The 16,570-nt window shown below is 38.5% G+C and overlaps 1 protein-coding gene across 1 annotated transcript in view; it reads left to right on the top strand.

Annotated features, from left to right (window-relative positions):
- The first annotated feature begins 627 nt into the window (after positions 1–627).
- The window catches only part of LOC134647273 (serine/arginine repetitive matrix protein 1-like), a 44,564-nt gene continuing 28,621 nt past the window's right edge, over positions 628–16,570 (top strand). Inside the window, exon 1 of the mRNA XM_063501550.1 lies at positions 628–868. The gene's annotated coding sequence lies outside the window, so the exon portion shown is untranslated. The remainder of the gene's footprint in view (positions 869–16,570) is intronic.

Here is a 16,570-nt window from a genome sequence, read left to right as displayed (position 1 = left end):
TCATAATATTTACAAACTACTGGACTAATACAGTATGCTGGGCATGAGCGAACTTTGTCCTAACTTCGCCCCAAACTGCAAAAACATTTCACGAGATCAAACCTAAGACTTTATTATTGTTTGCGGCAACTTTCTACGCGAAAAATCTGTTGTTTTAGCGTAACATGAATAACGAAGTTATGTCGTTTAGGTGTTATGTCCCGGCGGCCTGAAAGTCCTGAAACGTTTACTTTTATTGTTCAAATCTACCCCGGACGTTAGCGTAATCACCGTCTCGGGATTGAGCTACGACCGGACACTTTTACACCGAAATGAAAAAAAATTAAACCTTTTTTAAAGTTGAAGTAAAAAATCGAACCTAGCTCTAGGTATAACTTGGCTTTCAAGTTGGCAGCGAAACTAGAAAGTCGACAGTTATTGCGACACGCACATCTTTATTTTGAAAAGAATACGCTTCCCCATTCGCGACAGCGTTTCATAGAAGGCTGTAAGCTGCCCGTGTGTTCGCATTGTTTACCGAGCGCAGACGAGACGCATCACAACTTCACAACAAACGCTCAGCGGAACCTTTGTAAGTGTGACTGCGAAATCCGTACTAATGTGAGTAAACGGGGAGAGCGTTATACTGGTTCGCTAAAAGTTTCGACTCTACTTCTACTCGAGACTGAAACTCACCCCCTAACGGTGCAAAAGGCACCCTTCGTAGCTACGGTGCAAAGGCGCCCTCGTAGCCGTAGCGCGTAGCGTCCTTGCGAGGCGCGTGCGTGCGTCAGTCGGCCGCAGCCGCGCGACGCCGCTCCACGCCCGGCATGCTACGCGCCCGGCGCTGCCAACCTCACAGAATCACCACACAACACCGCGCGCCCCTGTAAGTAAACACTCATTCTTTAAAAAAAAAACTAAATGTGTTTTTAATCTGTTTAAATGTTATTTTAATTCATAAATTGGCGCTACACGTGGATGTTTGGCTGCCGGCGACGCACTAACAAATGAGCGGTTCGTTCGTTCGATAGCCCACTGCCCCTGTGAAAGGTTCACAAGTACGCCCTCCTGAAGGGTTGTGTTGAATTCAGATTAATAGGCTTTGTATCGGTATGCTCGAAGATTTATGTGCGGCAGTTAGGCTTTCACTGGTGAATTTGTACCGGCTCCGGAGATTGCCCGTACGTGGTGCATGTGAATCGTTTGCGCGCATTTTAAAGTGTTGTTTATGGTTCTGCTCCCAAATTATAGACTCGAAATAAAAACTAACATCAATGGTATAGGAAAATTACGTTAAGTAATTATTTGCAGGGGAAGACATAAAGATATTTAAGGTTTTTTTATAGGAACTCTGAATTCTATGAATACCTATTTATTTTCTATAATAAGGTCGATTTAATTCATAATTTTCAATACTATCTCGGAAGATTTTTTGTTACCGTGAATATATGACTAATAATGTAGGTATGACTGCATTCTATTCTTCATATGAATAATGTTATCATCCAAAATTATCAAGATAACAGCCGTATCTTTCGAGGAATATATTAGAAAATACAACATTATGCTCAATGGTGACATCAACCGACTTCCAATAATTTAGTCACCCTATCAAGACTTAAGCGTTAAAATAAGCGGTAAAAAGTTAAAATTTCTCAATAAAGCATCTAAATGTTTAAGGTCTTCTGAAATTCGTGTCCAATATCAGATAGGCGCTTCCCCTAAGGTGCGAAGTGCCTAATTTAATTTTGCAGCTCTTTATAAACCGCAGTCTAAACGTTCTAGCGAAGTGAAGAAGTATGCACACTTTCGGAAATTAAATTCTGGTATCTAAAGCAATCTCGAAGGGATAAGGGATACGTCGACGGGTGAGGGTAGAAAGGTCCACAAACGGCCCCGGATTATCCCGATCATATTTTATCTACCGGATAATGATAAAATATTGACTGGCCGTCTTAATACTTTATTACATAATGAGATACTATAAGTAATTAAATCATTTTGATCGTTTGATTTTTATAAGCATTTATCTACTAGTGGAACACTAGCAGCAGATACCGTATCACGTTATATCAATTATGTCGTAATTGGGTATATAATAGGTACGAACTAGTATTAATGTTTATAATGAACCCATTCAGTGCCGATTAACGACACATTGTCGTCACACATTATCTAACGCCGTCATATTCTTGCTACAAATCAGGAAGCACCTGCTACGGGCTACGATGTAACTCTACGCGATTGGCTTAGCAGTGAATAAATAAAATGTAAAAAAAACCGTATTATTATGTTTATATTCCTAAACATCGCTGCGTCTGTAGGTATCTGTTCTTGTTGTTTATAATTACTTTCCAAAGCTGTTAGGGAAAGTTGTCGAAACTTTCCTAATTACTAACTGTACGAAATTCACAGGTTGTTTCGTTTACGTTATAACTTACAGCCCTAATTGATGTCGCCACTAATTCTTTAACTAAACTTGAAGTTGAAATCTTTAGCATAGTTACATGGGTATTCCATCCAAATTCTTGTAACATAAACTACTTGTAAGTAGGCTACCCGTAACCACGGGTTAGAATGGTTAAATTATAAGCTTACCTTTTCTGAATATTTCATTTGTGTACCTTTTCTGAAGCGAACTTCTGACTCCAAACATGCATGTCCATAGTGTCCCCGTTTCGTGTAAAAAATACCTCTAAAGTTTTCGTATTTAATTTTAAATCTCACTACGTTAAAACTCTGACTTAATCACACGTTTCCTAATTCCTCATGTAGACTACATTCAGCGCTGGGGTGTAATTTCAATCGCTTACCAAGTCGACGGCTCAGGAGATGTAAGAGTAGGTATACTTAACTTATATATATGTGCTTCATCTTATATGTATTTACTGATAGAGTCTGATGTATAAGCCAATTTTGCACTGATCTGATTAATACAAACTGAGAGAGTGTCATCATAAACGTAATATGTTCATAGTTTTACATTATTTATGCAATTTCCAAAAGTTGTCACTGCAAATGCCATGCAAAGTTAGCTTGGACCGACTCTAGTCACGGATCTCGAAGACTTGTTATACAGGTCCCCAGAGTAGTCCGGCCGTGTTCGCGGCACAAATGGGAATATACAGCAAGCTCACAATCGCAGGCCGTCTGGCGCTTTTCAGCTTGCAGTCTTTTAGCTCAGTTTGTATAGCCTAGCTCAGCTAGACTGAAAGCGGCCCGCAATTAGCCCGTCTGACTCGGCTGAGTCGGGCTGCCGCTATGGCAGCTTTTCGATACTTGCAACTTGCAATCGCATGCACGCGAATGATAGTTTTAGCGAGTTTCATTGCATTTGCGCTTCTAACTTATCTTCATAACCGGTTTAAGAAGGACTTATTTGAGTGTCGGTGTCGTTTTAACTTATATATTCTAGTTTATCAGTGGCTAGGACTCCGTATAGGTCTATTATAATTTTAATCGGCTCTTTGTGACCATTAACGACGAAAGTTTAATTCGAGGCCACAAAACACTAAAGCTCCACTATTTTAAAAGATGCCAAGGAAACAAACATTATGGAAACATGTAATAGGATATGATATTACGTTTCCATCTAATTGGGTTCACATTGCAGGGAAAATGGTTGGCTATTTACCCAACCCATTTCATCAATAGCTAACAAACATTAACCGACATTCTTCAAGTTTCAACAGTTACAAGCTCCTTAAGGCGGACGCCTTATGTTTATGTCGGTAGCATTAAATAATCAATGGAAGTCTCTAGTCTATGAAATGAGACGCAAATCGCAATTAGTTATACTAACAACACCCGCCAAACCCTTGTAGACAGATTTACAGAACAAACAAGAAGCGCGGGTCAAAGCGGTTTACTCGAAGTATTCAGTGAAATTCTCCGAAAGCCAACCGAATTCGCTTTATTTTTTGCAACGGAATGCTGACCTAAAAATAAATTATGCAGTCATTTATTTAAGGACTCTTGATTCCGTCGCTGGATGTCCTCGTAAGGGTTTTAATTTAGATGTTTCAATTGTTATTCACCTGCTTTATGCTGGCCTGTAACATTTTATGCTCTCGTAACGCTCGCCAAAATTGCTCGTCCCAATGACGCTCATTGCGATAAAAAGGTTTTCTCCAAAGACTTGCGTATTTCAAATATCCCGTTCTATTTGGAAAGAATAACTCTTGCGTATTGAGAGGGAAAAGTCCGCATGAATGGACAAAGACTCATGAATTTGGGGTGAAACTATTTCTAACTAAGCTGTACGTGAACTACTTATCTATTGAACCAGAGTAAAGTTTTTGAAAGACATCAAAGGAAAAGTTCGCAGCGGATAATTCACATACTTTTTTCAAGTTACAGGACGGAAGCATTTTGATCCCTTGCAGAAACATCGTTGTACCTTTTCATAATTAGAAGATAAATATTCAGACTAACACGATTAAGACGAGAGGGGAGCGCAAAATTAATCTTTCATCCTCAAAGTTGACGATAATTTGTCAGAACTTGTTTTGGAGATCGCGGGGATCGCTGGTAATGAGACGGAGTGGATAAAGACAGAATTAAATACACGTTCTGTGATCCTTGGTATTTGCCACTCAGATTCCCGCTTTGATATACTTACGGAATGTTCATACTTAGGTTCCATTATTACGGGGCGTAAATCTTCTTTGAAGTTATGAGGCGGTATGAAAAAGTAATATGTTGTATCATTGCCTGTGTTCTAGTTGTACACTTTATATGTATGCCGAGACACGGCTACATGCGGACTGGCATTCAGAAGGCGGAATTCCCTAGAGAAATATACGCCAGCTGAAATCTTTTTCTGAACAAGCCTACAGGTTCCGGAGTACGACTGCCTGCCATGTTTTTCTGCGTTTGACAAAAAAAGGATAACGGTTATTCCCAAGCGAATCAACGTATCAATTATTCAGAGGGCGGATTTCGGCATTTTGTCAGTTCAGTAGTTGGCCAGAATTTCAGGGAGCTTAATGAAATTCCTAGCATTTTAAATTTTAATTAAATTCAGGTGCTCTCAACGGAATTATTCAGGGCATTTTGGCATAGTCCCAAGACGTTGGCAGCCTACCTCGGAATACGACCGCTTTACCGGAACACTTGCCAGATGGGTTCAACCACCCTTTTCATCATACACAATAGGATCTCAAGAAAATCGACATCGCAGAGACCAATATTTGTGTTTATACCTATAGGTACTTATATATCTTTACAAGGAGGGTATTAGGTAAATGCACAAAATATATGACTGCTTATTGCGTATATACACCTACAATAATACCTACATACGATTGTGATTCAACAGTTTATTTTGTGAGATAAATTATGAACCAATTATCTAGCTAGAAATTAAAACATACCGGATTTATAATGTACCTATTTACTTCTGTTAAATAACTAGGTTGCGAGTTGTTTTTATAACTCTGTTCACGTGCAAGATGTCACAAGTTAAAATTACATTTCCAGCCTGTAATTCCCGAAATGTTCACCTTCTAAGCCTTCGCCATATGCCGTTCGTATAATTAATATGTGCGTACACGTTCTCAATTTTGATCCCGATGCAGAGAGGCTACCATGAAAACCGAATTTTGCAAATTGCGAGCATTTTTCTCAGTCACTCTAATCACGCCTGTATTGGAATAAAAGAGAAAGATCCCCGCAATTTACGAAATTCGGTTTTCGCGGTAGTCCCTCTGTGTTTGTGTGTAATATGCGGGATGAAGAGCTAATGCAATGTTGACCCATTTGTCGCACACCCGTATCGATTGACTTTATAAATAGCTGCCGGCTGTTTTCTTTCCTTCTCTGCTATTTAGTGATGTGCTGTTACCGGGAACTTAATGATACCTGGCCTGTTTTTAGGAATATTTTTCCTTGCTCACGATAATATTCTGCTGGAAATGAAGTTTTCATAATAGAAAAATAGTACACATAAAATCGACATTTATCGAAAAAAAAACATCTTTAAATGAAATATTTAAAATTAAAAAAATATATATATAGGTACCTGTTGTACGCATTGAAAAATACTATGAAATGTAGCTTTTAAAACGTTTTCCGTAATTATAACTTATAACATAACAAAGAAACGGGTATGTTTGTGTAATAAAATGCTTTATCCAGTTCGCCACGTAGGACATTTTTTTAATGCAACGATTCTGAGGTGACACCGCGAGCTAAATGTTCCATAAAACCCTGAAATAAAAATAATCGGAAAAGCCAAAGGTCCTGACCGGGAAATGCCCTTAAAAAATTGGTAGAGTCTGTGCGGAAAGAGAAGAGTCGTGGAATGTATTGGGCCCCATACATTCCACGAGTCTTCTCTTTCCGCACAGACTCTATAATTTTTTTATATCTGCAACAATTTGGTAAGAAGGTAAGACTCGCTTGCGGCACATCACTAGCCTCAGCCTCGCATTAGAGACGTCCTGCATAAATGAATGCCTGATTTATTAATCAACCGGCCTGCAGGTGTTTGCGCGACTTATTTGCGGCGGGATCGTAATGGCTGTTTACGGAACTTGTTTTTGGTCCCTTTTCTTAATTATTCATGTTGGACTGACTTTTAGGATTTAAGAAAGCATCCGGAGTCTAAAACTCTGTTTTTTTTAAGGATTATAAGAACTGCGATTAGTGGTTTAAATTTCCAAATTAGGTAGATACCTAATATACAACGATACAATCATTATCGACTAGGTACCTACCTATATCGATACTACCTATTACGATTTACCTAATTTAAAGTTTACAGGTGTGGAAATTGCGTAACAATACAGTTTTTTTTAGGAATTCTTCCAGGTTTGTGAGAAAATTTTCATTTTTCTATCTTATTGCGTAAAAAGTGGCAATAAAGCTACTTACTTATTTGGTTTTAATAGCGCGAGTAGGTACAACAATTTCTTCCCCTTAAGTTTCATTAGTCCGTGTTGCAATTCGTGTTTAGATACACAACATTCTGGCCACAATAGAAGCCATTACCTGTCCCATTTTCTATAACAACATTTTTTGTGCAACAATGAAAACGTCTCGTATTGTCGCTGGTGCTGCCTGCACAAACAAATGCTCATTGCAGTCATTGCACTTCCAAAACTAGAAATAAGTGGAAGTATTATATACTTACCTACATAAGGTATTTTACGTTTCAGATAACCCGATGAGCCGAAAACCAATCCGAAATGAATGAGCTTTTTAAGCTGTGAACCATTTTGTTGCAACACAAGCAAAACAATGTTTATGCGTTGTTTTTGATGTTAATTTTGTGTTAACTATACTTACATTTGTGTTAAATTTTATGATACTTAGATGAAAAAAAAAACAAATTAAGTATCTACCTATCTATAAAAGACAACGGAAACCTGAAAAGGACATCCTCATTTCCGTCTTTCGATCTAATTTCAAGTAAAAACCCAAGAAACAGCGTTTACCTGATGAAAATACGAATCACCAAAACCTCAGTCCCATTTGTTCGCACGGAATGCCACGCCGTTTCAACCAAAAGAGAGTCACTAATCAAATTGTCCCTATAGATAAAGGTGTAGCGGTATTAAGTGAAACAATTTGTTTTGCTTTCAAGTGCTATTAGCACATTGTGTGCGATTCGTATTTCGGTTCTTCCCACAACAATGTAGACTATTATCTCTTTCATTTTCTCTAACAATATCATGGCAAAGTTGTTACTTGTATTTTCAATCGTGATTTTTTAACAATACGAGTACCTATACGGTTATATCTCAGTATCATGAGTTTTGTTTGTACATAGTATAATGTACTATATATTCGTTGTTTTATTAGGAAACGCTTTAAAATTATACCTTGTAGGTATTTAATACTATACCTATTTAGGTATACTATGTACCACGTTTTCATCTTTAAATATAAGGAAAAGAGTTTTAGTTTTCCTTAAAGATATTCATATTAATTTCCTAACTTCCCTTAGCGGTGCGCAGTGTCTCGCTCGTGTAATTTGTAGTCGTATTTTGCCTTTAAATTTATTATATAGGGTAATAAATTCCATATCCCACTGACCAAAAAACTTCACTCCAAATAAAAGAAAACATCTGGTAGGGAAAGGGTACTTCTCATAAATAAATCACGAGTTATCCGCCACAGATCTGACGGCCTGAAAACGGAAGCTTTCGTTTTGAAGCGACGTTGACCACCGTGTTATTTATGTGTTTATGAAGAAGAAGTCATACGTGTTTACCTATTTGTAATGCAGTAGGTACACGCCTGGGTATTTTTTTATAGTATAAGTTAAGGTTATGCTTAAAATCTTCTCGGTGAGGACCTTCCAGGCATGTTCAAGTTCAAACCTTCTATTTTATTAAAAGATGTAAGATGAAAGCAATGATAAATTATACCTACTCAAATCGCTATTATCTTTACCACTGGAAATATTTACGCCCGTTATCCCCAATGTTTTTGAGCAGTCTAATATATATACGAGTACCTACAGTGTTTAGTGTTTAAAGTGGTAGCAAGCTAAACAGGGGCCTTATTCGACATGCCACTTTTGACGTCGCATGTTGAAGTTCATTTGAATCTGAACAATCATGGGTTGTCGAATAGGTAAAGTGTGTCACCTGTCAGTGAATCTCATGTAAACAAATCATTTCATCGCTAGACTTGGTTGTCTATTGGTATGGCCGCCATGTTTGGATTTATGACATTTAAAAGGGGATTCTATGGCATAGAGTAAACTGCATTTCTATTTTCTATAGTTTTTTGATTCCCCTACTCGACGCAAGATGGAGTTAACAGTCAAATTTCGATCTTGGCGTTATAAAAATAAACCGCAAGAACATGACATGCAGTTGCGTTGGTGTAGATCTATCATGAAAACGAATATATGACAATTGTCCAGAATTAAAAAAAACTTGACAATAAACATACAGCAATACATATACCACTAAATGTCAAAAAGAAAACAGATTTAGTATAATTACTAGGTAACAAATTATATATAAAGTTTAAATTTTAAACCAATCGTCGTGGGTCCTAACCCCAGCTCTTAGCAATGAACTTCTTGTAACTTGTGTGAAAAATATCATTTGATATTACACCAATTACTTTATGGTGAAGTAAAATATCATGAGTCATGAGGAAGACGGAGTAGCCAGTAGCCACAATAAGCTATATTTTTGTCCTCTGGGTTAGATTGCAGTGAAATAGGGAGAGATAGTGAAGAATGCGGCAAAATAAGCATTTATTGTGTTGTTAGTAGTTAGTAGACTAGTTTTTTTTTCTAAAAATGAAAATTGACGCAACAGCAAGCTCATAGCCCCCTATGAGCCAGTCTGTTAGGTGCAGGCTTAAGGGCTAATCCCGGGGGAAGCGGAGCGTCGGCGACTAGCTGGTGCATCTGCTTATTAACCTCTTCTCACTTTTACCTCAGGTACTTTGATTAATAAATTAAGGTAAAATTCGTAAGAACTAGTGCCTGTGTCATATTCTAAATTGGACGCTATGCCTAATTAGTTGTTATAAATTAAATACAATAATTATTTATTTAATTAAATTTATAACAACGCAACGTGGGGTTATTCATGATGAATTTTAATGGCTTATATAAGACAGCGGTCGTATATTGCCTCAGAAATTTGGATTTTGTCAGTTTGAATGAACAGCAAACTGGAGACATTGAGATTAATTTTAAACTTATTATTTTAGGTGTTCGTAAGAAATAAGGTATTGACAGTAGTGTCCGACCGAAACATGTTTTTTTGCCGAAACCGAAACCGAAACCGAATGTTCGGCATTGGCTCTAGTTTCGGCCGAAACCGAAACCGAAACCGAAACTTTTGAAGACTTGTTAAAATCGTTGAAAAAATGTCATAAAACAGCTTTTAAACTCATATTAAGGGGCTGTCAACACCCAATGTCCTTGAAATTGATGTTACTTAAGGGGCTCCGCCACGCCAATGACCTTCGATCGGAATCCCTTAGTTTTCTTATGTTTTTTGTAGCTTATCATATTAACAGCAACGGCTTTAAGAAATATAGTATTCCATATTTACTTCAAAGTTCATTGTCTTCGAGATATTTGGCATCAAAGTTGAACAATTTAAGGCCAACAAACTGATTTTCTGGCTATAACTTTTGTGTTAATTCGTTTAAAATTAAAACCCTAGACACGTTTTACGACACGTCAAAGACGAACCCAAATATGTAGATTTCGTATAGGTAAGTAATATTCTTCACAGCAATCTAGATAGGAAAAAAGTGTTATTTTAGACAATGTTTACAAAATTCATAAAATAGTATCAATTTCTCATTATTAAATTATACAACGGGACTTAATCGCGTATCTAAGTTTTAAGATTTACCTCCGACGTTTCGAGGACGGCGTTGTCCCCGTGGTCTCGGAGAAGACTGGCTTAAGTTGACATCAGCATCGTCTAACCGCGCGAGTTTTTCGAACTACCCGCACTTGGTCTTGTTTATCCGCTTGAACGTTTTGCGCACTAGGGATGTCACTCTGTCGACACACAACACTAACGATATTCGATTTATCGACTGTCGATATTCGTTTACGCTTACATTTACTAATGACTGGATTCCATGTGGATGAGATCTTGAAACCCTCGTCCCGATTGAAATTACTAAGCCAGCCAAGCCAAAAAGCTTAAGCCAGTCTTCTCCGAGACCACGGGGACAACGCCGTCCTCGAAACGTCGGAGGTAAATCTTAAAACTTAGATACGCGATTAAGTCCCGTTGTATAATTTAATAATGTGTAAAAATCGTGAAAGTTTAAATCAGTGAGTATCAATTTCTTTCAAAATCCGGTAGACAATAATGAAGATAAAGATTGAAGAACCGATAGCAGTTTGTCTTATAAAAATCTGTCTGTAGTGCAAAAGTAGGAGATACGATTCAAAACTTGTCAACTTGTCAAAAATCGATGAAAACCGCAGGTAGCCCCTTTTAAGAAAAACTATTTGATTTAGTAAAGCAAAAAATATATTTATATATACCTATGTTAATATTTATTATATTTTAAGACCGTGGCCGCACTCGATACATAATTGAACGACATCGGCTTGATAGAAAATAATTGCAAAGATTGGTCTTAAAATCACCATTAAACGGTTCTAATGTCTTCTATTTCTTGACTTATGTGTTCAGACACATAAGTAAAATCAATTTGTCAAAACATTTACTTATACCTAAACCGCTAACGAGTAGTATTACACAAATAATCCACATTTATTTTTATTTCAATAGTTTTCTTACCCTTGAGCGCTGGTGGCCTAGCGGTGAGTAAGAGCGTGCGACTTTCAATCCAAAGGTCGCAGGTACAAACACTACAAACCAGCCGGGGGGTACCAATGAGTTTTTCGGAACTTATGTACGAAATATCATTTGATATTTACCATTGAGGAAGCCGGACTAGCCCGATAAAGCCTAGTTTACCCTCTGGATTGGAAGGTCAGTCTGATGGCAGTCGCCTTCGTAAAAACTAGTGCCGACGCCAATTCTTGGGATTAGTTGTCAAGTGGACCCCATGCTCCCATGAGCCGTGGCCAAAATGCTGTGATAACGCGAGGAAGATGATGAGTTTTCTTATTATTCCCTTGCCCAGGCCCAGTAACATGCGACAGTGCTATCTCATTTACTACGATACAAGTAGACAGTGTGCGCGTTTTAGGTATTGACAGCCTCTTAAGACTGGGTCAACCGTTCAGTGGCGCCATCATTAGTGGAATTGTGTTTAATAATAAACCGATTAATTTCTGTATACATAAATCAGTATATGTATTAATATTGTTGTCTTACTTGTTCCACAACTTTTGGTCTTTGTCATATAGTTTAGTTTCATAGAACGAAGTACCATTGCGTATGTTTCGGCCCGGCCGAAAGGTTCGGCCGTTTTTTGGCCGAAACCGAAACTACGGCCGAAACATGATTTTTTGGCCGAAACTGGCCGAAACCGAAACCGAAACCGAACCTTCGGTCGGACACTAATTGACAGACATTGACGGAAAATCGCGAAAACCCGGCCAGGTGCGTCGGACCACGCAAAACGGAGGAGGATTCCATACTTACTTCTTCTACCATGTATCCATATGCCAAAATAGCAACAAAAAAGCCGAACAAAAATACCGTTTCTTCGCAGCACTAGATTTCAGTCCTTTTTTTAGAAAAGTAATATGTTTAGGTACATAATATATATATATATCGGCGACGGATGGTCCTGGCGGTGGGCGCGTGGGGGTAGTACCTAGATGTATTACTTCACAGCCAAAATAGTAGGTATGCTACCAACGCATGAGATAAACATTCGGACTCATTAACCATACTAGTGCCTACTATTATTTCAGTACTAGATAATCAAAATAACAACGATCTTACGATGGAATCGGATTCGATAAAAATAAAAAGATCACATGAAATCGTTCAAATCTTTATTTAAGTCAAACTACACCGGCTCCAACCCTACACCTCTGACCCGAGAAGATTTAACCCGGCAACAAACTCGGCGGGACACATCTTTTCAAAACAACACATAGTTTCTTTATTTTACAAAAGTAAGCTTCTAATGGCACATAAGAAATCAAAATAACACTTGGAATAAAACACTTAGCTAAACGGTTAAAGAACGTGAGAATCTATAAGCTTTCAGAATAATCCTTCAGGTGTAAGCCTTCAGGAACGTAGCGAATTAGGCACGAGCTTGGCTAACGTCCGATCTCTAGCGCGGTCCGATCAAGAAGACTGAAGCCAGTTCCAGCGGCGGAGCCAACGGCTCCCGCCTCCAATTCAAGTTGGTAAACCTGCCTGACCAGTCTACCAACATAACGACAAAAATGCCTGCTCGTGCCTACCTTCACTCAAGATACACATCTTGACGTTCCAAAGCCTTCTACCTGTCATTTTAGTTCAATAATACGCCAATAGATGGTGGCGTTACTCACTACGCAGCTTCATTATTTCGTTACAAGCAAATAATACATAGTCAAACATTGCTAATCGACTTTTACAGGCGTCTAACTATGAACTGTAATGCTGCAATACGTCTTTCTGGTGTCTCGCTCCGACACGGCCGTCCTGCGCTACACACGTCCTCGTGTGTGGGTGTATGCATTTGATACTGAAACAAAACATACAGCACAGTATCTCATCGCTCGGTCATTCCTGACCAACAATTTGGGTCTCACTCAAATTACTATTAAAATCAAACTTTGTTATCAATCAAACCAGAAAAAAAATAATTGTTCAAAATTACTTTAACAATCCTCATTTCTCTAGTCAAAAATAGTCCATCGAGCAACGACTAAATAAAAATAATCATCAGTAATCATCGCCGCTATCTAACGGATACACTCCAATAATCATCGCCTCCATCTGGCGGATACTCTCAAATTTATGTGAAAACAGAACAATCCCAAACATCAAAAACACAAATCACAACAGCTCTAATTCATTGCTCGACAGTATCACTACTATTGTCGTCAATATCAATTTACGGGGAAATTATCTGGCATTAAAAAAAATTGGTCATATGTGATCTAAATTTTTGTAAGACATCTTAAAATAAATAACATTCTGAATTGATAGTTCCAATTTTACTCATATGAACACAGTACATAAACGGGAATTCATTTTTAACAAAACAACACCAGTCCTTCGGTGCATTGCCAGTCCTTCGGCAGATACCAGACCCTCGTCAGAAGTAACCATCTCAGCCGCGTAAGTGCTACTCCTCGCAAAGAGCATTCTGCACATAAAAAGCAGACCACGTGCACCTCTTACATGCTCCGGCACTTCTGATGCGGTCACTAAACAATACCCAGTCCATCGAAAGCAAAACACTAGTGCCCAGTCCATCGGGCGTACTTTCAGTCCATCGAAAGCAAAACAGTATTGCCCAGTCCATCGGGCATGCCTTCAGTCCATCGAAAGCATGACAGTATTGCCCAGTCCATCGGGCGTGCCTTCAATCTATTGAAAGCAAAACAGTAGTGCCCAGTCCATCGGGCATAATTTCAGTCCTACGAAAGTACAAGCTTTCAGTCCGTCGAAAGCAAAACAATGTTAACAGTGAAACCAAAAAAAAAGAAAATAAAAACAGGTCTTTAAATCATGTTACTCAGAACCATTGGTACTATCAGCGTCAACTGATCAACTGAAACTGAACATTACTGATCAAAATCACTAAAGATAGCTTTCTTCTTTAGCTTTAACAACAGAAACTCGCTCAAGACTTCTATGCAGAAGTAAAACATCTCAAAATAATCCCAACAAAATGGGAACTGCTCACCAGCTTAATAAAGTATGATGCACGCGACCAAGTCAAAGGTGGTGGTGGTGAGGTCCAACCCAAGCACGGAGGCTGATCCTTTCCGCTTGCCGTTGCCGTTGCTGCGGCAGTTTGCGAGAGACACGATGTGGTTCAACATAGCTGGCTGTTACTGAAATCATCATTTGCACGGTATCAGGTTTATCATGTATGCAGGCTAAACTCAAAAGGTTTATAAAATGCAAGGTAGCAGAGACAAAAAAAAAACATGTTTCCAATGTATACGGGACTTCAAAAATCTCAGAATAAAATTTAAACTTCAATGAGTGCGTTTTATTTCATTCTATGAACACCCAAACACGTGTTCCAAAAATAAGTAACACGGTAAAATGGGCCAATACGAAAAGTGACAGCATACTAGTTACGTTCGACTGTTATGCTTCGCCATTACACTCAAAACAAAATTCACTAATAAACAATTAGAACGAAACCTGTCCTTTTATTTCCAAATCTCCAGCACAGAAGATACTGCACAGCTGCTTCTGTGCCACGGGCGTAATGGTATGATGTCTGCAAGTTCGCTCGGCTCTGGCTGCAGGACACTGTAACATTAATTTTCATATGCGTAGCTCATGTTTCCATAGTATGCACGATTTGTGATCTATCACGGCATTACGAGCAATAATTTGTCGCAATTTTATTAATTACTAAACGTTACAGGGCAAAGATTACATAATCCTATGCATTGGCAAATCAGCAGGATCAATTTCTAACGGTGCATTGTATTTTCATGAAAAAAAAATTTTTTTTGAGGGTAGATGCACAAGTGAGCGATGAAATAATATCACGTCGCGACAGACAATATTTGATTTTAATTAACAATATGGTTTTCACATCAAAATAACTTAAGATCACTTAGATTTAAATGGATTTTAAAAATTAATTGTATTTTCATGAAAAATCGATTATTGAGGGTAGATTCACAAGTGAGCGATGAAATAATATCACGTCGTGATAGCTAATACTTGGTTTTAATTAACAGTATGGATTTCAAATCAAAATAACTCGAGATCGCCTCGATCTAAATGGATTACAAAAATTAATTGTAAAGAAACGCGGCGATACCAGAGATGACGTCACGTAACGACCGCTATGCTCGACTGCCTCAATCATAATTCACAATTTCACAATAATTCTCACCAAATAACAATGAATTACACTCACCATTCAATCAAGGTTAGACACGTGAGCTTACCATTACAAAGTGTCCAGATTATGGAATGTAGGTCACCAGAAATACACCACGCTCCCAGGTGGCTGTGTAAGCAATACATGAAACTCCGCATCTATCCCACTTGCTGATGTCGGCGACGGATGGTCCCGATGGCGGTGGGCGCGTGGGGGTAGTACCTAGATGTATTACTTCACAGCCAAAATAGTAGGTATGCTACCAACGCATGAGATAAACATTCGGACTCATTAACCATACTAGTGCCTACTATTATTTCAGTACTAGATAATCAAAATAACAACGATCTTACGATGGAATCGGATTCGATAAAAATAAAAAGATCACATGAAATCGTTCAAATCTTTATTTAAGTCAAACTACACCGGCTCCAACCCTACACCTCTGACCCGAGAAGATTTAACCCGGCAACAAACTCGGCGGGACACATCTTTTCAAAACAACACATAGTTTCTTTATTTTACAAAAGTAAGCTTATAATGGCACATAAGAAATCAAAATAACACTTGGAATAAAACACTTAGCTAAACGGTTAAAGAACGTAAGAATCTATAAGCTTTCAGAATAATCCTTCAGGTGTAAGCCTTCAGGAACGTAGCGAATTAGGCACGAGCTTGGCTAACGTCCGATCTCTAGCGCGGTCCGATCAAGAAGAAGGAAACCAGTTCCAGCGGTGGAGCCAACCGCTCCCGCCTCCAATTCAAGTTGGTAAACCTGCCTGACCAGTCTACCAACATAACGACAAAAATGCCTGCTCGTGCCTACCTTCACTCAAGATACCCCACTTGACGTTCCAAAGCCTTCTACCTGTCATCTTAGTTCATCAATACGCCAATAGATGGTGGCGTTACTCTCTACGCAACTTTAGGATTCCGTTACAAGCAAATAATATGTAGCCAAACATTGCTAATCGATTTTATACAGGCGTTTAAAGCTATGAACTGTAACACTGCAATACGTCCTTCTGGTGTCTCGCTCCGACATATATATATATATATGTCGGAGCGAGACACCAGAAAGACGTATTGCAGCATTACAGTTCATAGTTAGACGCCTGTATAAAATCGATTAGCAATGTTTGGC

Source organism: Cydia amplana, chromosome 4, assembly GCF_948474715.1.
Source record: "Cydia amplana chromosome 4, ilCydAmpl1.1, whole genome shotgun sequence".
NCBI lineage: Eukaryota > Metazoa > Arthropoda > Insecta > Lepidoptera > Tortricidae > Cydia > Cydia amplana.
The sequence above is the reverse complement of the archived record's forward strand: the minus strand, read 5'-3'. Positions and strand labels throughout refer to the sequence as shown.